Source organism: Schistocerca piceifrons, chromosome X (genome assembly GCF_021461385.2).
Source record: "Schistocerca piceifrons isolate TAMUIC-IGC-003096 chromosome X, iqSchPice1.1, whole genome shotgun sequence".
In the NCBI taxonomy this organism is placed as follows: Eukaryota; Metazoa; Arthropoda; class Insecta; order Orthoptera; family Acrididae; genus Schistocerca; species Schistocerca piceifrons.
This window is the reverse complement of record NC_060149.1, coordinates 78,506,537-78,533,130: the sequence shown is the minus strand read 5'-3', so window position 1 is coordinate 78,533,130 and position 26,594 is coordinate 78,506,537. Positions and strand designations below refer to the sequence as shown.

The window sequence follows — 26,594 nt, the reverse complement described above, 5'->3', positions numbered from 1 at the left end:
TCCTCATAGCTCACTCCTTATATTCTTTTGAGGAACTCCTCAAAAAATTTGTTATGTTCTTGTTTAAGTTTATTTTAACTTAAGGCTTGTCATCTGCATAGGATTCACATACGTTTCATTTTATCCGTTATTACTATTCTGTTATAATTTCATGTACTGGCTTGTTACATGACCGTGGAGTCTTCGTCCTCAATTTGGTACTATAGAACATGACATATATAATCATCATCATTTAAGACTGATTATGCCTTTCAGCGTTCAGTCCGGAGCATAGTCCTCCTTATAAAATTCCTCCATAATCCCCTGTTCAGTGCTAACATTGGTGCCTCTTCTGATGTTAAGCCTATTACTTCAAAATCATTCTTAACTGAGTCCAGGTACCTTCTCCTTGGTCTACCCCAACTCCTCCTACTGTCTACTGCAGAACCCATGAGTCTCTTGGGTAACCTTGCTTCTCCCATGTGTGTAACATGACCCCACCATCTAAGCCTGTTTGCCCTGACTGCTACATCTATAGAGTTCATTCCCAGTTTTTCTTTGATTTCCTCATTGTGGATACCCTCCTGCCATTGTTCCCATCTACTAGTACCTGCAATCATCCTAGCTACTTTCATATCCGTAACCTCAACCCTATTGATAAGGTAACCTGAATCCACCCAGCTTTCTCTCCCATACAACAAAGTTGGTCGAAAGATTGAACGGTGCACAGATAACTTAGTCTTGGTACTGACTTCCTTCTTGCAGAAGAGAGCAGATTGTAGCTGAGCACTCACTGCATTAGCTTTGCTACACCTTGCTTCCAGTTCTCTCACTATGTTGCCATCCTGTGAGAATATGCATCCTAAGTACTTGAAACCATCCACCTGTTCTAACTTTGTTCCTCCTATTTGGCACTCAATCTGTTTATATCTCTTTCCCCCTGACATTACTTTCGTTTTGGAGATGCTAATCTTCATACCATAGTCCTTACATTTCTGATCTAGCTCTGAAATATTACTTTGCAAACTTTCAATCGAATCTGCCATCACAACTAAGTCGTCCGCATATGTGAGACTGCTTATTTTGTGTTCACATATCTTAATCTCACCCAGCCAGTCTATTGTTTTCAACATATGATCCATAAATAATATGATCAACAGTGGAGACAGGTTGCAGCCTTGTCTTACCCCTGAAACTACTCTGAACCATGAACTCAATTTACCGTCAACTCTTAAGTGCTGCCTGACTATCTATGTAAAGGCCTTTAATTGCTTGCAAAAGCTTGCCTCCTATTCCATAATCTCGTAGAACATACAATAACTTCCTCCTAGGAACCCGGTCATATGCCTTTTCTAGATCTATAAAGCATAGATACAATTCCCTGTTCCACTCATAACACTTCGCCATTATTTGTCGTAAGCTAAAGAGCTGGTCCTGACAACGTCTAAGAGGCCTAAACCCACCCTGATTTTCGTCTAATTTGTCCTCAACTAATACTCGCACTTTCCTTTCAACAATACCTAAGAAGATTTTACCCACAACGCTGATTAAAGAGATACCTCTGTAGTTACAATCTTTTCTGTTTCCGTGTTTAAAGATTGGTGTGATTACTGCTTTTGTCCAGGCTGATGGAATCTGTCCCGACTCCCACGCCATTTTAATTATCCTGTGTAGCCATTTAAGACCTGACATTCCACTGTATTTGATGAGTTCCGACTTAATTTCATCCACCCCAACCGCTTTATTGCACTGCAATCTATTGACCATTTTCTCCACTTCCTCAAATGTGATCCTATTTCCATCATCATTCCTGAATGACATATAAAATAGAAATAAAATAAATACACTGAACAGCTAAAGAAACTGGTGCACCAGCCTAATGTTATGTATGGCCCCTACGAGTTTGCAGAAGTGCCACAACATGACGCAGCATGGACTCTTCTAATGTCTGAAGTAGTGCTGGAGGGGATTGACACCATGAATCCTGCAGGGCTATAAGGGGGTGGAGATTTCTGAACAGCATGTTGCAAGGCATCCCAGATATTCTCAATAATGTTCATGTCTGGGGAGTTTGGTGGCCAGCTAAAGGAGTGTTCCTGGACCCACTGTGTAGCAATTATGGATGTGTGGGGTGTCGCATTGGTGTGCTGGAATTGCCCAAATCTGTCGGAATGCACAATGCACTTGAATGGATGCAGGTGATCAGACAGGATGCTTACGTACGTCTCATCTGTCAGTCATATCTAGACATATCGGGTGTCTTGTATCACTCCAGCTGCACATCCTCCACACTATTACAGAGCCTCCACCAACCTGAACAGTCCCCTGCTGACATGCAAGGTCCATGGATTCATGAGGTTGTCTCCATACACGTACACATCCATCGCTCAATACAATTTGAAATGAGACTTGTCCAACAAGGCATCATGTTTCCAGTCATCAATAGTCCTATGTCAGTGTTGATGGGCCCAGGCAAGGCATAAAGTTTTGTGTTGTGCAGTCATCAGTGGTACACAAGTGGTCCTTTGGCTCTGAAAGCCCATATCAATGCTGTTTTGTTGAATGGTTTGCATGCTGAATCTTGTTGATGGCCCAACATTGAAATCTGCAGCAATTAGTGGGAGTGTTGCCCTTCTGGCATGTTGAACAATTCTCTTGTTGTCGTTGACCCCGTTCTTCCAAGATCTTTTCTTGGCTGCAGCGATGTCAGAGATTTGATGTCTTACTGGATTCCTGATATTCATATGGGAAAATCACTACTTCATCGCTACCCTGGAGATGCTGTGTCCCATCACTCGTGCACCGACAATAGCACCACGTTCAAACTCACTTAAATCTTCATAACCTGTCATTGTAGCAGCGGTAACCAAACTAACACCTGTGCCAGACACTTGTCTTACATAGGCTTTGCTGACCACAGTGCTGTATTCTGACTGTTTGCACACCTCTGTATTTGAATATGCATGTCTATACCAGTTTCTTTGGCACTTCATTGTATAAAGGGGACATGAACACACTTTCCTTCACATATCCCCACAAGAAAAAAAGAAACACATGGGCTCATGTCTGGTGATCTTGGAGGACAAGAATGTAAGGCAGTGTATTGGAGTCCTAAGTGCTCCTCTATCCATTGTTGAGGCAGAGTGTAATTGATAAACTGAACTATGTTGTGAAACTTCCTGGCAGATTAAAACTGTGTGCCCGACCGAGACTCGAACTCGAGTCTCGGTCGGGCACACAGTTTTAATCTGCCAGGAAGTTTCATATCAGCGCACACTCCGCTGCAGAGTGAAAATCTCATTCTGGAAACATCCCCCAGGCTGTGGCTAAGCCATGTCTCCGCCATATCCTTTCTTTCAGGAGCGCTAGTTCTGCAAGGTTCGCAGGAGAGCTTCTGTAAAGTTTGGAAGGTAGGAGACGAGGTACTGGCAGAAGTAAAGCTGTGAGTACCGGGCGTGAGTCGTGCTTCGGTAGCTCAGATGGTAGAGCACTTGCCCGCGAAAGGCAAAGGTCCCGAGTTCGAGTCTCGGTCGGGCACACAGTTTTAATCTGCCAGGAAGTTTCATATCAGCGCACACTCCGCTGCAGAGTGAAAATCTCATTCTGAACTATGTTGTGCCAGTGCGGTGAAGCTCCATCCTGTTTAAAAACAGTCATCAGAGTCCTCCTGAACTTTTGGAAAAAGTCAATTCTGCAGCATTTGAAGATAGCTCATTCCAGTCCCTATGTTTACCTAAAAAAAAGAAGGGACCATGCACTTTTTTTCCATGAAAAATGGTACAAGAAACATTCATTTTAGGTGAGTCTCTTTTGTGCTCAATAATGTCATGAAACTTCTGGAGTCCCCATATGTGCACATTATGTCAGTTTACTTTGCCACTAACATGAAATTTTACTTCATAACTGAGACTTAACTGTGGTAAAAATGTAGTCTTCCACATCCTCCAGCAGAGCATTACTGTCATGCTGTTTGCTTTTATGATCAACCCAAAGAACTTGCACTAATTATAGCCTATATGGTTTATAGACCTAACGACAGCTTAACACTCACCAGTTGTATGAGGCCCTGCCATGTCTCTGCTTGCGTGGCTATTAGACTTTCATGGACTCCGCTCAAATGTTTGCCGAATTCTTTCCACTGTATCATCAGAAGTGTGAAGTCAACCTGGACTCTTATGTTTGCACAAGCACCCTGTCTTCAGATCAACAATACCAACAATGAATTTTTTTGCATGGAGGTGGATAAATGCCAAAACACTGACAAAAAGCACACTGGACCAAAATCACTGAATCATTCTTTGCAAACTGTAGCACAGAAAAGCCTTCTGTTGAGTGGGTGCCCTCTCACTTCTGACTGACTGCAAACTGAGAAGATGCATTGACTGACATCTAAACACAGTTTTCTGAAACTTTGTGCTATGTCCATTCAGACAACACACATTTCTTTTTTTGGCATGTCTCGTGTATCGTAATTATCATCATCCAGAATAAGGCCATTCTTTTTTAAACACTCTGTATATTACTGCCTTGAAAATCTCAGTTATATTATTTAAATAATTTTTGTTCCTTAATACTGTCTGCTCATTTAAGATTTTTTTGTGGCATGGAATCATATTAGCAAATATTTCTGGCTCTTCTAATAAGTTAATGATGCCTCCTTTGTCTAATTTATGCAGCATTTCCATATGGTTAGTAACATTACCAAGGCAGAGCTTGTGGGTTGTAAGATGTATGCCTAAGGCTGCTGCGTTATTGGGGTTTGAATGTTCTTTGATCTTTGTTGGCAGTCTTCTCCCTGTCTGGCTGATTTACTTTTTCTCACATTGTACACATTCTATTTTGTCATAAATGGAATCACGTTATATGTTATGTTGTAATGTAGTACCTATGTTGTTACTAGTCTGAAAAGAAACAGTGATATTTTTTGTTAAATAATTGTTTAATTTTAGCTGATACCTTTCCATAATAAGGAAGAAAAGCATATGTAGTGTTACTTTACAAAAAATAAATCATAAAATGATTTCCTTTTTATCTGTCTTCTCTTTAGCTTTTATTTTTTATTGTATACTCTGTCAACTATCTGTGTATCATACCCATTTCTTTACTGCAGTGTTATTTAATGTTCAGCTGTAATATCATTTGACAACAGCAACCTAATAACTGTATCCAGCAATGCATGGGAAAAAGCATGCTTGTACATAAAAGACTTGCAAGAGACATTATGTGTAACCACATCAGTAGTAGTGGTTATCTTAAGACATTGATCTGGTGTCTTCCCTCATTTGTCGGTATTCTTAATTCAAGAAAGTTAATCCCCACCAATTTTCTTCTGTTTCACAAATAAATATTATGGATTGGTGTATACCGTTAAACAGTTGATGTAAGTTGTGTATATCATTAGTGTCACTATGCTAAAAGATAATGGTATCATCAAAATACATTTTGTAATAACTTATGTTTTTGACAATCTCAGATTTGCTGTTTAAGATCTTATTTTCAAAGCTACTCATAAAAATATTAGCAAGGGTACCTGCTAAAGAGCATCTCACAGGTAAGCCATCTGGTTGCTTGTAGCAATCTCCATTGACAATAAAAGATTTCTGAGACAGAATCAGGGTAAGGAGCTCCTTTATCTCCATGATTTCTGGGATACTTACTATGTTGTATGTAATTTTTCTTAACCAGTTCAATTGATTCACTGACAGGAACATCTGTGTATAAATAAACCACATCAGATAGACAAAGTGTAGCATTATCTGTGTAGGAAGGAAGGCGGAAGATAATGTTTAATGTCCCATTGACATCGAGGCTATCAGAGATGGAGCACAAGATCAGATGCTTAGATAGTGGCAAGGATGGGTAGGGAAATCAGCCATGCTCTTTCAAAGGAACCATCCCAGCATTTGCCTGGAGCAATTTAGGGAAATAATGAGTAACCTAAATCTGGATGGCCGAACGCAGGTTTGAACCATCATCCTCCTGAACGATGCAGGCTGAGTTGGCATCCCTTCGCTCCCAGCTTCAGGCAGTGTTGGCTTCGGTCACACAGCTTGAGGCTGTTGCCAATGGGCATCACTGTGGGGGTCGGGATGGGGGTTTGTCGGGGACGGCCAGCTCGTCCCACGCATCCCCTGATCGGACTACGACTGTGGTTGCCCGGGATACTGCCCGCATTGAGGCTGATCCCTCACCTGTGGTAGAGTGGGAGGTCGTTTCAAGGTGTGGCAGGGGGCGAAAGACATTCCGGAGGGCTGAACGGAAAGCCTCTCCAGTTTGTCTGACGAACCGGTTTCAGGCCCTGTCTCAGGCTGATACTGATCTTCGGCCTGACATGGCTGCTTGTCCTGTTCCAGAGGTTGCCCCTCAGTCTGCAAGATCCGGGCAGTCGCAGAGGGTGGGCTTACTGGTAGTTGGGAGCTCCAACGTCAGGCGCGTAATGGGGCCCCTTAGGGAAATGGCAGCAAGAGAGGGGAAGAAAACCAATGTGCACTCCGTGTGCATACCGGGGGGAGTCATTCCAGATGTGGAAAGGGTCCTTCCGGATGCCATGAAGGGTACAGGGTGCACCCATCTGCAGGTGGTCGCTCATGTCGGCACCAATGATGTGTGTCGCTATGGATCGGAGGAAATCCTCTCTGGCTTCCGGCGGCTATCTGATTTGGTGAAGACTGCCAGTCTCGCTAGCGGGATGAAAGCAGAGCTCACCATCTGCAGCATCGTCGACAGGACTGACTGCGGACCTTTGGTACAGAGCCGAGTGGAGGGTCTGAATCAGAGGCTGAGACGGTTCTGCGACCGTGTGGGCTGCAGATTCCTCGACTTGCGCCATAGGGTGGTGGGGTTTCGGGTTCCGCTGGATAGGTCAGGAGTCCACTACACGCAACAAGCGGCTACACGGGTAGCAGGGGTTGTGTGGCGTGGGCTGGGCGGTTTTTTAGGTTAGATGGCCTTGGGCAAGTACAGAAAGGGCAACAGCCTCAACGGGTGCGGGGCAAAGTCAGGACATGCGGGGACCAAGCAGCAATCGGTATTGTAATTGTCAACTGTCGAAGCTGCATTGGTAAAGTACCGGAACTTCAAGCGCTGATAGAAAGCACCGAAGCTGAAATCGTTATAGGTACAGAAAGCTGGCTTAAGCCAGAGATAAATTCTGCCGAAATTTTTACAAAGGTACAGACGGTGTTTAGAAAGGATAGATTGCATGCAACCGGTGGTGGAGTGTTCATCGCTGTTAGTAGTAGTTTATCCTGTAGTGAAGTAGAAGTGGATAGTTCCTGTGAATTATTATGGGTGGAGGTTACACTAAACAACCGAACTAGGTTAATAATTGGCTCCTTTTACCGACCTCCCGACTCAGCAGCATTAGTGGCAGAACAACTGAGAGAAAATTTGGAATACATTTCACATAAATTTTCTCAGCATGTTATAGTCTTAGGTGGAGATTTCAATTTACCAGATATAGACTGGGACACTCAGATGTTTAGGACGGGTGGTAGGGACAGAGCATCGAGTGACATTATACTGAGTGCACTATCCGAAAATTACCTCGAGCAATTAAACAGAGAACCGACTCGTGGAGATAACATATTGGACCTACTGATAACAAACAGACCCGAACTTTTCGAATCTGTATGTACAGAACAGGGAATCAGTGATCATAAGGCCGTTGCAGCATCCCTGAATATGGAAGTTAATAGGAATATAAAAAAAGGGAGGAAGGTTTATCTGTTTAGCAAGAGTAATAGAAGGCAGATTTCAGACTACCTAACAGATCAAAACGAAAATTTCTGTTCCGACACTGACAATGTTGAGTGTTTATGGAAAAAGTTCAAGGCAATCGTAAAATGCGTTTTAGACAGGTACGTGCCGAGTAAAACTGTGAGGGACGGGAAAAACCCACCGTGGTACAACAACAAAGTTGGGAAACTACTGCGAAAGCAAAGAGAGCTCCACTCAAAGTTTAAACGCAGCCAAAACCTCTCAGACAAACAGAAGCTAAACTATGTCAAAGTTAGCGTAAGGAGGGCTATGCGTGAAGCGTTCATTGAATTCGAAAGTAAAATTCTATGTACCGACTTGACAGAAAATCCTAGGAAGTTCTGGTCTTACGTTAAATCAGTAAGTGGCTCGAAACAGCATATACAGACACTACGGGATGATGATGGCATTGAAACAGAGGATGACACGCGTAAAGCTGAAATACTAAACACCTTTTTCCAAAGCTGTTTCACAGAGGAAGACCGCACTGCAGTTCCTTCTCTAAATCCTCGCACAAACGAAAAAATGGCTGACATCGAAATAAGTGTCCAAGGAATAGAAAAGCAACTGGAATCACTCAATAGAGGAAAGTCCACTGGACCTGACGGGATACCTATTCGATTCTACACAGAGTACGCGAAAGAACTTGCCCCCCTTCTAACAGCCGTGTACCGCAAGTCTCTAGAGGAACGGAGGGTTCCAAATGATTGGAAAAGAGCACAGATAGTCCCAGTCTTCAAGAAGGGTCGTCGAGCAGATGCGGAAAACTATAGACCTATATCTCTTACGTCGATCTCTTGTAGAATTTTAGAACATGTTTTTTGCTCGCGTATCATGTCATTTCTGGAAACCCAGAATCTACTATGTAGGAATCAACATGGATTCCGGAAACAGCGATCGTGTGAGACCCAACTCGCCTTATTTGTTCATGAGACCCAGAAAATATTAGATACAGGCTCCCAGGTAGATGCTATTTTCCTTGACTTCCGGAAGGCGTTCGATACAGTTCCGCACTGTCGCCTGATAAACAAAGTAAGAGCCTACGGAATATCAGACCAGCTGTGTGGCTGGATTGACGAGTTTTTAGCAAACAGAACACAGCATGTTGTTATCAATGGAGAGACGTCTACAGACGTTAAAGTAACCTCTGGCGTGCCACAGGGGAGTGTTATGGGACCATTGCTTTTCACAATATATATAAATGACCTAGTAGATAGTGTCGGAAGTTCCATGCGGCTTTTCGCGGATGATGCTGTAGTATACAGAGAAGTTGCTGCATTAGAAAATTGTAGCGAAATACAGGAAGATCTGCAGCGGATAGGCACTTGGTGCAGGGAGTGGCAACTGACCCTTAACATAGACAAATGTAATGTATTGCGAATACATAGAAAGAAGGATCCTTTATTGTATGATTATATGATAGCGGAACAAACACTGGTAGCAGTTACTTCTGTAAAATATCTGGGAGTATGCGTACGGAACGATTTGAAGTGGAATGATCATATAAAACTAATTGTTGGTAAGGCGGGTACCAGGTTGAGATTCATTGGGAGAGTGCTTAGAAAATGTAGTCCATCAACAAAGGAGGTGGCTTACAAAACACTCGTTCGACCTATACTTGAGTATTGCTCATCAGTGTGGGATCCGTACCAGGTCGGGTTGACGGAGGAGATAGAGAAGATCCAAAGAAGAGCGGCGCGTTTCGTCACTGGGTTATTTGGTAACCGTGATAGCGTTACGGAGATGTTTAATAAACTCAAGTGGCAGACTCTGCAAGAGAGGCGCTCTGCATCGCGGTGTAGCTTGCTCGCCAGGTTTCGAGAGGGTGCGTTTCTGGATGAGGTATCGAATATATTGCTTCCCCCTACTTATACTTCCCGAGGAGATCACGAATGTAAAATTAGAGAGATTAGAGCGCGCACGGAGGCTTTCAGACAGTCGTTCTTCCCGCGAACCATACGCGACTGGAACAGGAAAGGGAGGTAATGACAGTGGCACGTAAAGTGCCCTCCGCCACACACCGTTGGGTGGCTTGCGGAGTATCAATGTAGATGTAGATGTAGAAGTCCATTGTGCTAACCACTGTAAACATTATCTGTGATCTTAATGTCTTTTAAATGACGAATCAAGTTGTTGGTGTGTCTAATCATATATTTCCCCTGAAACACATAATTTTTGGTGATAACATGATGAAGTTTTTGTATGTAACCTGAGTAAGTAAGCTGGACCATCAATGTAATTCACAATTTTCCTGAATGGTGTACCAGATTTATGGATTTTATATTGGGATCTAAACCTTGAGTGTTAAGAGTTTAGAACCAGATAATGCTTCTTTTTTTTTTTTTAAATAAAAAAATAAAAAAAAAACAACTTCATTTAGCAAGTTTGTATATTACGTATGCTTTCCTTTATGTCTTTCTGGAAATATTGAATGGCGTCATTTTATAACTTGTAAACGTGATTTGTATCAAAGAATTCTAATGTTCTGCTAATGTATTTTGTACATACTGACAATGGAGTTACCTTTGCCTGCTTCCAAGGGTAATGCTTGCTCGTCAACAAGCTCAACATTTATGCTCTTTTTCAAGGAATACTCTTATCTACTACGTTTATGTTTACCATTGTCTTCTGGAATATGTTGCCTCATAAATTTTGCTACTTTGCTAGATATAATTTTTTTCTGTGACAAATAACCTTTAAACTTTAGGTAACTTTGTTCAGGCAGTTCATCATTTTATATTTTTACCATTTACAGCAGGGCACAAGTTATACTTAAAACCTTTTTCTAATTTCTAACTTTTTAACTTCAGCATTGAGGAAGTTTGTCAGTCAAATTCACCACTTTCTCATAAATCTGAAAATCAGAGTAACATTACCACTATTGAGACACTGCTGCATAATCAAATTTTGTGTCTTTTTGTGTGCCTCAGGATAATGAATTTTTTTAATTAAAGTCTTCAACCTCTTAATAGACTAAATTAAGACTTAGCAAATCCAGTGTCTTTGCTAATAACATGGGCCCTATGAACATACTTTATGACTTATATGGGCTGTGTGGGAAGTATTTCCCACTAACTGTATTTCGTTACTGCTTTTCTGACAATATGTGTTACCACTTCTGTACATTCCTGGCATCTAGTGGTAGTCAGTTGCCCCCAGCTGTAGTTTGTTTGTCCTGAAATATAGCTTTCAGGGCTATGGAAAGTATATATCCCACCAAATAACAATGTTTTAAGGGTTCTTGGGAAGTATGCCTACCATCATAATGGTTTTGAAAGGGTCTTGGGAAATATACTTATCACAAAATTAGTCTGTCATTTGTGGTCCTTACTTCCAACTTAGGGCTATTCCAAAGCTTTTGGGAATATTTCCTACCACCTCTGTATGTACCTGATGTCTCATGGAAGCACACTGTACCAGCTGTATGAAAACTGCTACAATAATCAGTTTCTGATTGTCACTACTGTCGTCAAAACACATTACTTTGCTTCTGCAGTATATGTTATCATACCATGTGTCTAGGGTTGTTTTCACATTGTGGTAAGCTTTAACATTATTAACAAATATAATTAGAAAATTAGTTTGTCATTTATTGTTTGTCTTGCAATTGTTACCATTTGTATGAAAAATATCAAAGAGACATGTCTATAAAAAGAAATCCATGCAAGCAGAAGCATTGGAGTTGCTATTTTCACTACCTAGCAACTCTGAAAATTCTAAAAAAGTATGTGATGGTGATTCAAAAGATGAATTCGTTTCAGACATTGTGCTGGACCATAAGCCACATTTGTTTCCACCGCTTCATATCATTAATAGTGGAAACAGTTCCAGCACTATATATGTTCAGATTTCTAGTGATGTACCACAAGTGTAGAAGAAGAGCCATCAACTGAAGAGGAATGATTATGTGAAACTGCTGTTTTTGACTTGCTTGACATTGCTACACCAGGAGAACCAGTTGTCAACTGCTCATTGACAAAACACAGCATGGAGTGGGACTACTACCTTTCTGTATTTACTACTGAGATGCTAGAGCTTGTAGTCTAGCAGACAAATATGTATGCAGAGCAACTGAGACAAAAACGGCACTTTGGTTAGTCAAACAACTGCACAAATATATCTGTAGATAAGTTACAAGCCTGGACTGGAATGAATATCTTGATTGGTATTGTTGTGTTGCCAAGAGTAGTACACTACTGGAGTTAAGAACTTGCTTTAAGTCAGCCTTATATATTGAAGCCTGTGACATGCAAATGTGCCAAACCCACACGGGAAACTATTCACATAAATGTCAATAGGCTGAATCCTCCAAGAGGGCATCCAAACCATGATAAAAATCATAAGGTCTGACCTCGTATAACCTTTCTGAGCAACACAATTCAGTAAGATTATACCTTTCAAGGGACATTCATCACTGAAGCAGTATATGCCTTTGAAAACAATCAAATGAGGATACAAAGTGTGGCATTTAGTGGGCTCAGAGACAGGCTGTGTCACAAAATTTAATATTTACCCAGGAAAGTCAGATGGTGGCTCTACAGAGAATTCTTTGAGCCTGTAGTCATTAGCCTGACCCAAGACATGAAATATAGTCATAGTGTGGTAACATTTGCCAACTCCTTCACCGCTATGAATCTAATGCAAATGTTGCTGAACAATCGTATCTATTCATAAAAGAGAAATGCACCTTGAAAAGAGGAAAATTTCAGTTCCAATGCAAATGTGCTCTTATGGCTACAAAAAGGATGGACACCAAACCCGTCATTATTTTGACAACTTCAGACGACCTTAGAGGCACCATACTTATCTTGAGGAAGAATAAGGATGGTACTACCAGCATTATTACTTGTCTAACAGCAGTAGCAATGTACAATGATATATGGTGCCCCACAATATGCCTCACGCCCAAGATTCAAGTAATAATGAACAAACTAAACAATAATAGAAAACAGAAATGTTAAAAAAATATAGTTGCCTGTTTATAAGAGATACTGGGAGTGGTGACCATTGTCATCCAGGCATTGTTGACTTTGTGTGATGACGTTACCAGCAACATGCTGTAATTCTACAGGCCTGAAGTTGTTCATTTCTCTAGGACTATTCTGTTTGAGATTGTCTATTGTGTGAGGATTGTCAGCATACACTTTGCTTTTTAGTGTGTCCCATAAATAAAAATTGCATTATGTTAAGTCTGGGGACCTAAGGGCCAGAGGCCTCTACTGACAAGTGTGTCTTAAGAAAACACATTGGTAGCGTGGGTCATACTTCGGTTGGATATGTGAGTGGTTGCCCCATCTTTTTGGAATACTGCATACAGCTTCTCTGCATGTGCAGTGCGTCTGGCACTGTTTAAAGTGTAATTGAAAAATGTGGGGCCAGTAATGTGCATGCTGGACAACACACACCAAACACTCTTCTTCTCTGAGTGGAGAGGTTCCTCATGCAGAATATGTGAGTTGTCCTGTGACCAATACCTGCAATTCTGGTAGTTTATGTAGCCTGACAAATGAAACCAGGCCTCATCTAACATGAAGTCAAGCAAGGCTTCCAAGTAACTGTTAGCAGTTGATGTTAACAGCCAGTTACAATAACGAACTCTCTTTTTTTTTTCCTGATTGTCAAATTTCAACTCCTGCACCACACTCACTCGATAGACTTTTCATTTCATATCTTTTAGTATGCAGTGTATGAGCTATGCCAACCTGCTGTGATGACCTCCTTACAAACTTGCTGGGACTTTTCATAATGTCCATGCAAATTCACCTGTAGTTTCAGGAATCCTCACTGTTGATCACCTATTCCTCTGCACATTCTGTACAGATCCTAAAGCCTTCCATTTCTTGCACAGATCTTGAATAGTGCTGGCCTTGGGGAATTTCCCATCAGGAGATACTTTGCTTGAAACATTACATTTCTTGATGGATGCTGTCTTCATATATCACTCCACAATATCAATTTGCTGCTCTAATGCAAACTGCTACATTTCTGTAACAACACAACAATACAAGCTTCTCACAATAACTGACGCACAACATTTGAGATGATGTTGCCTCTTCACAAGCAATTCGCCTGGAGATGATTAACCAGTACATGAGGCATACAAGTTTTATGAGAGACACCCTGTATAATGGGAAGTGTAGATCACTTCGATCAACTTAGAGAACATTACGCAGTAGGGCAATGTTCTCGTAAGTGTTAGCATCAGGTTCTTTACTTCCTACAAAACATGACTATTCTAAATGCCTTTATATTGTACAAAATTAATAAAGAGCAACAAGAATATGAAGATCAATTGTACTTTAGATTATGGCTTGCAGAACAGTTAATTGATGGCTTCACATCTTGCACAAAGAAAAGCCTGTCCAGTAACCATTCTAACCAAGAACAACACTGTACTAGATCATGTTTGACTGGCAGAAGAAGAGATCATATGTTTGTTTTCGAAAAAACATACTGATAGTGTCAAAAATTTTCTATAAAAACTCAAGACAAGAAAAGAAAAGACATGTGCTGTTACTGCAAAGTGCCCCTGTGTACTGAAATATGCTTCTGCCAGTTTCTTGAATTACAACAGTCATTTGAACATTTCTTTGATTTCTTTGAGAAAGGAATATTACTTGCATACAGGCATTAAACTGTTCACATTAAATATAAAAACATGAAATATAAATATTTTTGAAATAAAGTAAAATAAAAACAGAGAACACTTTTTATATGTACCATCATAGTTTTTGGTCCTAAATCAAAAATAAATAAAATTATCAAAAAATAAGTATAGTTAATTCATTATAGTTCTGATATGATACCAAAAAATTATTGATGCAGAGTCACTACAAAAACTGTGCCTGCAAAATGGTTAAGTCTCATGAAAACCACATCTTGTACTTTATTTTCACACATTCAAATGTAGACATAATATGCAAATAAATACAATTTTTTATGTATGCGAGTGCTGCAATACATTTTGTTAACTTCAGCTTTGTAAGTTAGTACGTGAAAATCAACTGTTGTGCTGTGCTCTGCAAAAGATCAAACATGTTTTCAGGTGACAGTTAACTGCAGAAATATAATTTGAGAAATGCATAACACAATTCTGCGTTGTCTTATTTATTACAACCAGGTTCAGTCCTCAGCCTTCATTCAGGTAACTGTATCAACACAAAGCAAAGAAAACACTGTGTAGGAACAGTGAAAAGCAAGACAATGTATAACCAACTAAGTGTAATGTGTTACATAAGAAAACAATACAGACTTCACATTTCATGCGTAATTCCATATACGAGGAACTTTTCAAGTACTCTCATATTTACAATGTACAGCCAGAGGAATAAAATTTTCAAAACTGAAATGATGTGGCCTATTCAGTGGCAGAGGAATAATTGGGTGCTACTATTCTAGGTGTGACCAAATTAGGTAAGAGACGTACATGAGCAAAGTAATAACATACCAATGATACAAACCTGGCAACTAACAGATCAAAATAAGTAGTACCATACAATAAACCTATTATAAAACAGACATGAACAAAATGTTATGACGGTCACAACACATACGGGAAAGTAATATTAATATCTCAGTATTCCTCCCCGTCCCCACAGCACTGACAATTGTCAGAAATGTTGTCATAATGTGGTAATGTTTTAAAAATATGTGAATTGCAACATACTTCTCCAAGCTTAACATAGTATCATTACACATAACAGTAGTGTACCAAATCAATGACAAGAATTATTGTAATCACTAGGATAGAAAAACATGAGATTTGTGCAGAATAATGATACAACACTAAGCAATAAAAATGTATTACAATCAAATTCAGAGTCAGGAATATATTTCACACGTCCCTAATCTGTCTCAAGTTTAAATTGCAAATACAATGCATAATGTTGTAAAGTATGAGAAATGGGAGGTACAAAGTAAAAAAATTAAAAAAACCTGAAAAACTAGTAAGCAAATAATATATATATTACTTGACCAATTTTCAGGAAAGGGACAGTAACTAAATATGTTTTAGTTGATGCAAGAATAAGGTAATTATTACACATTCTAAATGAACATCAAAAGGAGTTAATTTAAGACTTTAACCCCTTAGGCCCCCCATGAACCATGGACCTTGCCGTTGGTGGGGAGGCTTGCGTGCCTCAGCGATACAGATAGCTGTACCGTAGGTACAACCACAACGGAGGGGTATCTGTTGAGAGGCCAGACAAACTTGTGGTTCCTGAAGAGGGGCAGCAGCCTTTTCAGTAGTTGCAAGGGCAACAGTCTGGATGATTGACTGATATGGCCTTGTAACAATAACCAAAACGGCCTTGCTGTTCTGGTACTGCGAACGGCTGAAAGCAAGGGGAAACTACGGCCGTAATTTTTCCCGAGGGCATGCAGCTTTACTGTATGATTAAATGATGATGGCGTCCTCTTGGGTAAAATATTCCGGAGGTAAAATAGTCCCCCATTCGGATCTCCGGGCGGGGACTACTCAAGAGGATGTCGTTATCAGGAGAAAGAAAACTGGCGCTCTATGGATCGGAGCGTGGAATGTCAGATCCCTTAATCGGGCAGGTAGGTTAGAAAATTTAAAAAGGGAAATGGATAGGTTAAAGTTAGATATAGTGGGAATTAGTGAAGTTCGGTGGCAGGAGGAACAAGACTTTTGGTCAGGTGAATACAGGGTTATAAATACAAAATCAAATAGGGGTAATGCAGGAGTAGGTTTAATAATGAATAGGAAAATAGGAATGCGGGTAAGCTACTACAAACAGCATAGTGAATACATTATTGTGGCCAAGATAGATACGAAGCCCACAGCTACTACAGTAGTACAAGTTTATATGCCAACTAGCTCTGCAGATGACGAAGAAATTGAAGAAATGTATGCTGAAATAAAAGAAATTATTCAGATAGTGAAGGGAGACGAAAATTTAATAGTCATGGGTGACTGGAATTCGAGTGTAGGAAAAGGGAGAGAAGGAAACGTAGTAGATGAATATGGATTGGGGCTAAGAAATGAAAGAGAAAGCCGCCTGGTAGAATTTTGCACAGAGCATAACTTAATCATAGCTAACACTTGGTTTAAGAATCATGATAGAAGGTTGTATACATGGAAGAACCCTGGAGATACTAAAAAGGCATCAGATAGATTATATAATGGTAAGACAGAGATTTAGGAACCAGGTTTTAAACTGTAAGACATTTCCAGGGGCAGATGTGGACTCTGACCACAATCTATTGGTTATGACCTGTAGATTAAAACTGAAGAAACTGCAAAAAGGTGGGAATTTAAGGAGATGGGACCTGGATAAACTGAAAGAACCAGAGGTTGTACAGAGTCTCAGGGAGAGCATAAGAGAACAATTGACAGAAATGGGGGGAAAGAAATACAATAGAAGAAGAATGGGTAGCTTTGAGGGATGAAGTAGTGAAGGCAGCAGAGGATCAAGTAGGTAAAAAGACGAGGGCTGGTAGAAATCCTTGGGTAACAGAAGATATATTGAATTTAATTGATGAAAGGAGAAAATATAAAAATGCAGTAAATGAAGCAGGCAAAAAGGAATACAAACATCTCAAAAATGAGATCAACAGGAAGTGCAAATTGGCTAAGCAGGGATGGCTAGAGGACAAATGTAATGATGTAGAGGCTTATCTCACTAGGGGTAAGATAGATACTGCCTACAGGAAAATTAAAGAGACCTTTGGACATAAGAGACCCACTTATATGAACATCAAGAGCTCAGATGGAAACCCAGTTCTAAGCAAAGAAGGGAAAGCAGAAAGGTGGAAGGAGTATACGGTATAGAGGGTCTATACAAGGGCCATGTACTTGAGGACAATATTATGGAAATGGAAGAGGATGTAGATGAAGATGAAATGGGAGATACGATACTGCGTGAAGAGTTTGACAGAGCACTGAAAGATCTGAGTCGAAACAAGGCCCCCGGAGTAGACAACATTCCATTGGAACTACTGATGGCCTTGGGAGAGCCAGTCCTGACAAAACTCTACCATCTAGTGAGCAAGATGTATGAAACAGGCGAAATACCCTCAGACTTCGAGAAGAATATAATAATTCCAATCCCAAAGAAAGCAGGTGTTGACGGATGTGAAAATTACCGAACAATCAGTTTAATAAGCCACAGCTGCAAAATACTAACACGAATTCTTTACAGACGAATGGAAAAACTGGTAGAAGCCGACCTCGGGGAAGATCAGTTTGGATTCCGTAGAAATACTGGAACACGTGAGGCAATACTGACCTTACGACTTATCTTACAAAAAAGATTAAGGAAAGGCAAACCTACATTTCTAGCATTTGTAGACTTGGAGAAAGCTTTTGACAATGTTGACTGGAATACTCTCTTTCAAATTATAAAGGTGGCAGGGGTAAAATACAGGGAGCGAAAGGCTATTTACAATTTGTACAGAAACCAGATGGCAGTTATAAGAGTCGAGGGACATGAAAGGGAAGCAGTGGTTGGGAAGGGAGTAAGACAGGGTTGTAGCCTCTCCCCGATGTTATTCAATCTGTATATTGAGCAAGCAGTAAAGGAAACAAAAGATAAATTCGGAGTAGGTATTAAAATCCATGGAGAAGAAATAAAAACTTTGAGGTTCGCTGATGACATTGTAATTCTGTCAGAGACAGCAAAGGACTTGGAAGAGCAATTGAACAGAATGGATGGTGTCTTGAAGGGAGGATATAAGATGAACATCAACAAAAGCAAAACGAGGATAATGGAATGTAGTTGAATTAAGTCGGGTGATGTTGAGGGTATTAGATTAGGAAATGAGACACTTAAAGTAGTAAAGGAGTTTTACTATTTGGGGAGCAAAATAACTGATGATGGTCGAAGTAGAGAGCATATAAAATGTAAACTGGCAATGGCAAGGAAAGCGTTTCTGAAGAAGAGAAATTTGTTAACATCGAGTATAGATTTAAGTGTCAGGAAGTCATTTCTGAAAGTATTTGTATGGAGTGTAGCCATGTATGGAGTGTAGCCATGTATGGAAGTGAAACATGGACGGTTAATAGTTTGGACAAGAAGAGAATAGAAGCTTTCGAAATGTGGTGCTATAGAAGAATGCTGAAGATTAGATGGGTAGATCACATAACTAATGAGGAAGTATTAAATAGGATTGGGGAGAAGAGAAGTTTGTGGCACAACTTGACGAGAAGAAGGGATCGGTTGGTAGGACATGTTCTGAAGCATCAAGGGATAACGAATTTAGTATTAGAGGGCAGCGTGGAGGGTAAAAATCGTAGGGGGAGACCAAGAGATGAATACACTAAGCAGATTCAGAAGGATGTAGGTTGCAGTAGGTACTGGGAGATGAAGAAGCTTGCACAGGATAGAGTAGCATGGAGAGCTGCATCAAGCCAGTCTCGGGACTGAAGACCACAACAACAACAACAACAACCCCTTAGGAAAACAATCTGTGAGCTTGAGCTTGAGGTGTGCTAAAAATAGAGGTGGTAAAAAACATTTCCAAAAGCTGTAGGATACCCCTAAGTTGGTGGTAAGTATGCTTGCTAAGGACCACAAAAGACATTAATTTTGTGGTAGGTGTACAATGGACTACCACTATATGCCAGTAGTATACAGAAATGAGAAAATGTACTCTCATAAACACAGTAAAGGAATACAGTTAGTGGGAAGTATTTCCACAATGCCCTATGAAAGTGTTAAGCAGGAACTTTGAATGAAGTATAGATGGGAGACTACTTTAAACAGATATGTTTGTATGGCCCACTTGGTATTAGCAGAGACATTATATGTTCAAATAAGGTCTCACAAAGACATTATATTTGCTAAGTCTTAATTTAGTCTATGAAGAGGTTGAAGACTTGAATAAAACTTAAAGATAGAAAATTTGATTATGCAGTAGTGTCTCAATAGAGGTAATGGTACATCTGATTTTTGGTTTTATGACAAAGTGGTGAATTTGGCTGACATAAATTTCTTCAGTGGTGAAGTTAAAAATGTTAGAAAAAGGTTCGCAGTATAACTTGTGCACCAATGTAAATGGTAAAAATATAGAAGATTACTTGCCTGTACAAAGTTAGCGAAAGTTTAAAGGTTCTGTGGCACAGAAAAATATTATATTTCACAAAGTAGCAAAATTTATATGTCAACATATTCCAGAAGACAATGGTAAACATAAATGTATCAGATACGAGTATTCCTTCATGAAGAGCATAAATGTCAGTCTTGCTGAGGAGCAAGCATTAGTCTTTAAAATAGGTAAAAGTAATTCCATTGTCAGTATGTACAACCATGAATATCTTAGCAAAACATTAGAATTCTTTGATACAAATCACATTTACAGCTTACAAAATGGTTCTACTGAATGCTTTCAGAAATGCCTAAAGGAAATCATATATAATATACAATTCTTGCTATATGATGATAAAAAAAGGATTGTTTGGTTCTGAACCGTAAACCCTCTAGGATTAGATCCCATTATAAAATCTTTGAATCAAGTACACCATTCAGGCAGATTGTGAATCATGTTGACAACACAGGTTACTTACTCAGGTTATGTACAAAAACTTAATAACTTTATCACCAAAAATTATCTCTTTCAGGGGAAATATATGATTAGACACACCAACAGCCTGATCTATCATTTAAAAGACATTCAGATCACAGATAATGCTTACAGTGATTAGCACACTGAAACTGCATTCGGGAGGATGATGGTTCAAACCCGTGTCCAGCAAATGCTGGGATGGTTCCTTTGAAAGGGCACGGGTGGTTTCCCTACCCATCCTTGACACAAAAGAACCAAGCATCCAAGCTTGTGCTCCACCTCTAATGACCTTGATATCAATGAGACATTAAACATAATCTTCCTTTCTTCCTTCACAGATAAGGCAACACTTTGTTCATCTGATGTGGTTTACTTATACACAGATGTCCCTGTCAATGAATCAATTGAACTGGTTAAGAAAAATTGCATACAACATAGTAAGTGTCCCAGAAATCATGGAGATAAAGGAGCTCCTTACCCTGATTCTGTCTCAGAATTCTTCTATTGTCAATGGAGATTGCTACATGTAACCAGATGGCTTACCTGTGAGATGCTATTTAGCAGGTATCCTTGCTAATATTTTTATGAGTAGCTTTGAAAATAAGATCTTAAATAGCAAATCTGAGATTGTCAAAAACATAAGTTATTACAAAATGTATTTTGATGATACCATTATCTTTTAGCATAGTGACACTAATGATATACACAACTTACATCAACTGTTTAACGGTATACACCAATCCATAATATTTATTTGTGAAACAGAAGAAAATTGGTGGGGATTAACTTTCTTGAATTAAGAATACCGACAAATGAGGGAAGACACCAGATCAATGTCTTAAGATAACCACTACTACTGATGTGGTTACACATAATGTCTCTTGCAAGTCTTTTATGTACAAGCATGCTTTTTCCCATGCATTGCTGGATACGGTTATTAGGTTGCTGTTGTCAAATGATATTACAGCTGAACATTAAATAACACTGCAGTAAAAATTCACTTCCATACATTAGTACCTCTTAGTGTTGTAAGTTGTTATACCCACATTCTGTGTCACGTATACAAGGGCATGCTAAAAAGTAATGCCTTGTTTTTTTGCAAAAACATTTACAGCTTTTTAAATATAACAGACATTACTAACATTCTACATCTTCTTTCTTCATGTCTATATATTTGCATCCCTCTGCTGCTAGAGGGCTCCAAATTGTAGTGTGTAACATGGTGGTGTGTAACGTAACTATGTCGGTGTTTGAGAAACAGCATGCTATAATTGAGTTTAGGATATGAAGAATCCATCCACACATGGAGTTCCTTCTACTTCAGCGTAACAATGTCAGATCACACTTCAGAACTGCAACAATCAGACACCTTGAGTTCACTGGCATCAGCCATCCCACATACAGTCTCAACTTGACCACGTATAATTTTCATCTGTTTCCAAAACTTTCAAGGACATCACTTTGCTAGTGATGAAGCCATGCAAGGAGAGGTGAAGTTGTGGCTCCATCAACAAAGTCAAAAATTCTAGAGTGACATTATCAACAAACTGGTCTCTCATTGAAAGAAATGTGTTCATCAGCTGGATGACTATGTTGGGAAATAAATATGTAGCTATGAAGTATAAAGGTGTACAATGTTAATACAATTTGTTTTATTTAAAACACTGTAAGAGTTTTTTGCAAGAAAGACAAAGAAAGAAAGAAATTCACAGTGCTCTCATTTTTATACATGAATTGGTTATTTCAAAAACCACACCTGTGACTCTTTGCAGTTTTGGGATTATACGTGCATTCATAGAGAGCATGCCTAGACACATCTTTTAACACAGAGAACATTGATTGCAGCACTTCTAAAACTATGAAGAAAATCTAAGAAGTTTCTGGGCAGTGCAGAAACAACATATGTGAGGCACTTGTGCTCTTTTGTTGCAAAGGGAAATAATGTTTTCATTGTTGGTTCTTCTGACTTGCGCCATGCAAGTGCTTACAAAATGTAGAGGTTGGTAGTTTCTGCCTTACATTGCTGAGAAAGAGGAGCAAGAGTTTAAAATATATCTAGCTGTAAATCTGATGCAGAATTTCCTGTCAGAAAGAAGGGTGTGGTGAACAATGATAAATATCAGAGAAATGTAATTAGAAATGCCAGAGTTGAAGGAATATCTTAAAACTCGTAAAAAGATAAGGAAGTGCCTGGAAGGGTGAGAGATACTTACTCGTGCAAATTTGCTGATAAACACTATTCAAACAAAACCAGAAATGAGATGTCGCGTTATCTTTATTCACTGGAACATGCAAGATATATATTTACAGAGTCTGATGCAGATAAGGGAGTGTGTATGAAGACATACGGTGCCAAAATCACATGAACATTAAGAAGCACAAGTATGCCCTACACTGTCTATGCAGAAGAAGAACAACTATTTTGGTTACAATGTAAAAGTAAATGGGAAAACTCAAAAGGTATATAAAAATATCATTATAAACGAAATAAATGAAAGTAGAGTACGCACGCTATGTAATCCTTTTGTCGTTGACAAAATTCCAGAAGGTCTAGGAGGAGAAAATAAGTGATAATGCTATTTCAGGCACAATTTGTGCAAACATTCTTGGCCAAATAGCAAGATTTGATGTTAAAGAAACTCTGTATGGTGGTAAAGCTAAGCAATATTTAGGTGCATAGCTAAACATTAAGATTATGCACAAGATATTCTTAAAAGATTTCCCCGAAAATATAAATAAAGTTAAATACAGTTTTCATTGAAAATATTTCTTAGAAAACTTTGATTATAGCTTTGTCAAGCCACAAGTGGATGTGTGCAGCAAATGCAGAAGTTTTGAAGCAAAGTTATTAGATCCTACTCTGAGTGATAATGCCAAAAGAAATGTTCCTTCAGAAATGATCATACACTGGAGGCATGAAAAGTAGTTCTACATTACTGTGGCAGAAGCAGCAAAAAATGAAGAGGATGATAGGCAGTAGCCCTCTGCCTGTGTCCCAGTACAGGATGTGCTTTCTCTTAGGCAACTAAGGGTCAACACCTTCTGTATCCACTATTTTAAGACTAACGCAGTTAAATTCTTTGTGTGTCATGAGAGTCAGGCTCATAAATCTAATGAGGTTTACACCTTTTTTTATGTGCTTTGAGAATTACATACCTTGTACAGTAAAGAAAATTTGGCTTTTCTGTAACAGTGCCATAGGCCAAAACAGAAACAAAACTGTAGTAATGTTTTTTTTTTTTAAGTTTTCCCCCTCTTCTGGGACATTCTTTTCTACCCTGTGATGATGACTTTGGCAACATCAGAAGAGTCGTCCAAATGGTGGATAGGATGTACACTCCCAAACAGTACAGTGAACTCATTAAACTAGTAAATGTTCCATGTAGATTCAACATTCAGGAAATAGTGACTGATGATATTCTTTTATTCACAGACTGGTGGCTCCCTTTCTACAAGAAGACCACAACCTCTGATGAATCTTCTGGTCAAGAAATCCCAACGAAAGAAAGGAAATCTTTTGAGATATCCACGTACAACAAGTTTCGTTACAGCAATCAGATGAAGGGGGAAGTAGTTACCAGCTCATTCATCAGTGGATTAGTTGTGAATACATTCAGTTTTCCAAAAACAATCAAATTTCTTTCTCTTACTCACAAAAAAGCTTATTGACAAGGAAGATTCTCCATTAACAACAACAAGGTAGAGGATTTGAAGAAAGTGGAAGTTTGCATTCAGGGCTATGAATCTTTCAACAAATAAATATTCAGTTAGCCAACTATCACTGAAATGACTGATATTCTTCATTCAGATGTAGAAGATGAGGACTAGAATAGTTAATAAACAACACTTGTGATTTTACAGAATGACTAGTAGCATGTAATGACATGCAATATCTAAGATTTGCCTTAAAAGAAGAAGAAGAAGAAGAAGAAGAAGAAGAAGAAGCAGGAGGAGGAGGAGGAGGAGGAGGAGGAGGAAAGCTCTGTTTAGGCTATCATACCAATATGAGTGAAATATTAGTTGCTTTTCTACAAGTGAAGTGCATTTTATTATTGATTATTCCATGTGTCAGTACATTGAGAAAATATGTCATTTACACATACAATATGTACAGATCTGTTAAAAACAATGTACTCTTGTGCAGTTACATTGATTGTTAAACTTGACTAGTGTTCAATAACTGTTATCCAAAAAGTTGTTCCATATAAAGAGACATGGTTGTCAATGTATTTTTAATTTTTCACTTTTAGCATTTCACTTTTGTATGTGGATAGACGTTTCCTGTGCTCTATTGAGAACTGTGGGGTCTAGAACTAGCATCACTATTTAGACTAGTATTCATCTGCAACTTTTCACCTATATATCTTTGCTTTTTGACAATGCTTTTAATATTAAGTACTGTTCACTATGCCCACATATTGGAGAGGTAGGCTTTCGATCAGTTGAAACTTTCAGATATGTTAAAGCAATGAGAAGCTGTGATATGTCAGGCTTTCTCTAAAGATCTGTTGCATATACACTTCTCGGGTTTGCTGCTGTGTCATATTGTGCAAATCCTACAATATTTCATTGATACAACTGTTTGGTGGTAGATGCTGTTGTCACTGGTACAAGATGTGACTGCTGATAATCGTGCAGATGTGTTGAAATTTAATAGGCCAGAAGCAGGTAATTGAAAACCTGCATCCCTGTTGAATAGATTGTCCGCTGTGCAGGTATTTACAGCCTCCTTAAGAACACAGTCCTAGAAAGATAGCACTGAGGATAGAATTTCAGTCTTCTTGTAAAATGTGTGATGCCCTGTGCCCAGGCAATGCTCCACTACTGCTGATTTATCAGGTTGCCCCAGGCATGTACAAAGATTGGTGTTCAACACAACACCCTTGCACGGTTTGGCATGTCTGCTCAATATAAGATTTCCCACATTGGCATGTGATCTTATATACACTACATTTCCTAAGGCCAAGATCATCTTTGACCAAACACAACATATTTCTCAATTTTGCTGGTGGCCGGAAAACGCACTTAATATCGTGTCTCTTGAGGTTTTTTCTGTTCTTGAAGAGCATGGGGCAGCACAGTCTTTGCCCACAGTGCATGCACAAAAGGCCTTGCTGCGACTTCTTGCAGGGGACACTTTGTGCACCGCTTTCCTCCATCTACGAAAGTCTTCCTGCGTACATGTATTGCCTGCTCCTGGCCTTATAAATTTCAATGCCAATGCACAATTATCATTGGTCACATCTTGTAGCAGTGAAAACAGAATCTATCACCACCTGAAGATGTCAGACTGTCATATCAACAAAATATTGTGGGATTTGCACAGTATGATCTGGCAGCAAACCCGAGAAGTCTATTTGCAATGAGAAGTTATTTATCACTATATTTAGGAGTACGCATGGGTTTTGTACTGATAATGCCTTTGTTAATGCATTATTCATTTGGACTGTTTAATAATTACTGGTATTCTTGCATTGACTATAACTTATTTGGTTCTTGCCCCGTTCTTACAAATTGGTCAAGTGATGTGTATTTATTTGTTTAATAGCTTTTCAGATTCTTTCAGTTATTCACTTTGTACCTCCCACTTTTCCTCCAATTTAAACTTCCAGACATGAGTAGACTAGGGACATGTGTACTAGATTGTCTTCTTTAAATCGGATTGTAATAAATTTTTATTGCTTTGTGTTGTGTCAATTATGTTATATATACCTCATAATGTTTTTGTATCCTGGTTATTGTATCAGTTCATGTAACAGATTTGGTACACTATTATTGTGTGTAATGACACTATGTTAAGTATCAAGTAGTATGTTGCACTTCACATGTTTTTAAAATGTTGTCATGTATTGATAGTGTTCCTGACAACAGTCGGTGCCATGTGACATTAATATTACTTTACTGTTTGGGTTGTTATCATCATATTTTGTTCATGCTTATTGTATTAAGGTTATAATTGTTTTATTATATGACACTACTTATTTTGATGTGTTAGCTATCATGTTTGTATCTTTGGTGTGTAATTTCTTTGGTCATGTATATCTCACACCTATTTGGTCCCATCTGTAATAGTAGCATTGAGATTTTTTCTCTGCCATTTACTGGGATATAATGTTTCACTTTTGAAAATTTCATTCTTCTGGATGTACACTGAAAGTTTGACTGTACTGGAGAAGTTCCTCATATATAGAATTACGTATGACATATGAAGTCTTTATTGTTTTCTTTTGTAAATAACACAAAGAACTATTTTTATATGTTGTCTTGCTTTTCTTTGATTCTACATTCTGTTTTCTTTGCTTTATGTTGATACAGTTACATGGACAATG

The 26,594-nt window shown here is 39.0% G+C and overlaps 1 protein-coding gene across 1 annotated transcript in view; it reads left to right on the top strand.

Annotated features, from left to right (window-relative positions):
• Positions 1 to 24,186, top strand: part of LOC124721180 (serine/threonine-protein kinase stk11-like) — a 127,020-nt gene extending 102,834 nt beyond the window's left edge. Inside the window, exon 8 of the mRNA XM_047246017.1 lies at positions 23,699 to 24,186. The gene's annotated coding sequence lies outside the window, so the exon portion shown is untranslated. The remainder of the gene's footprint in view (positions 1 to 23,698) is intronic.
• Positions 24,187 to 26,594: the final 2,408 nt, after the last annotated feature.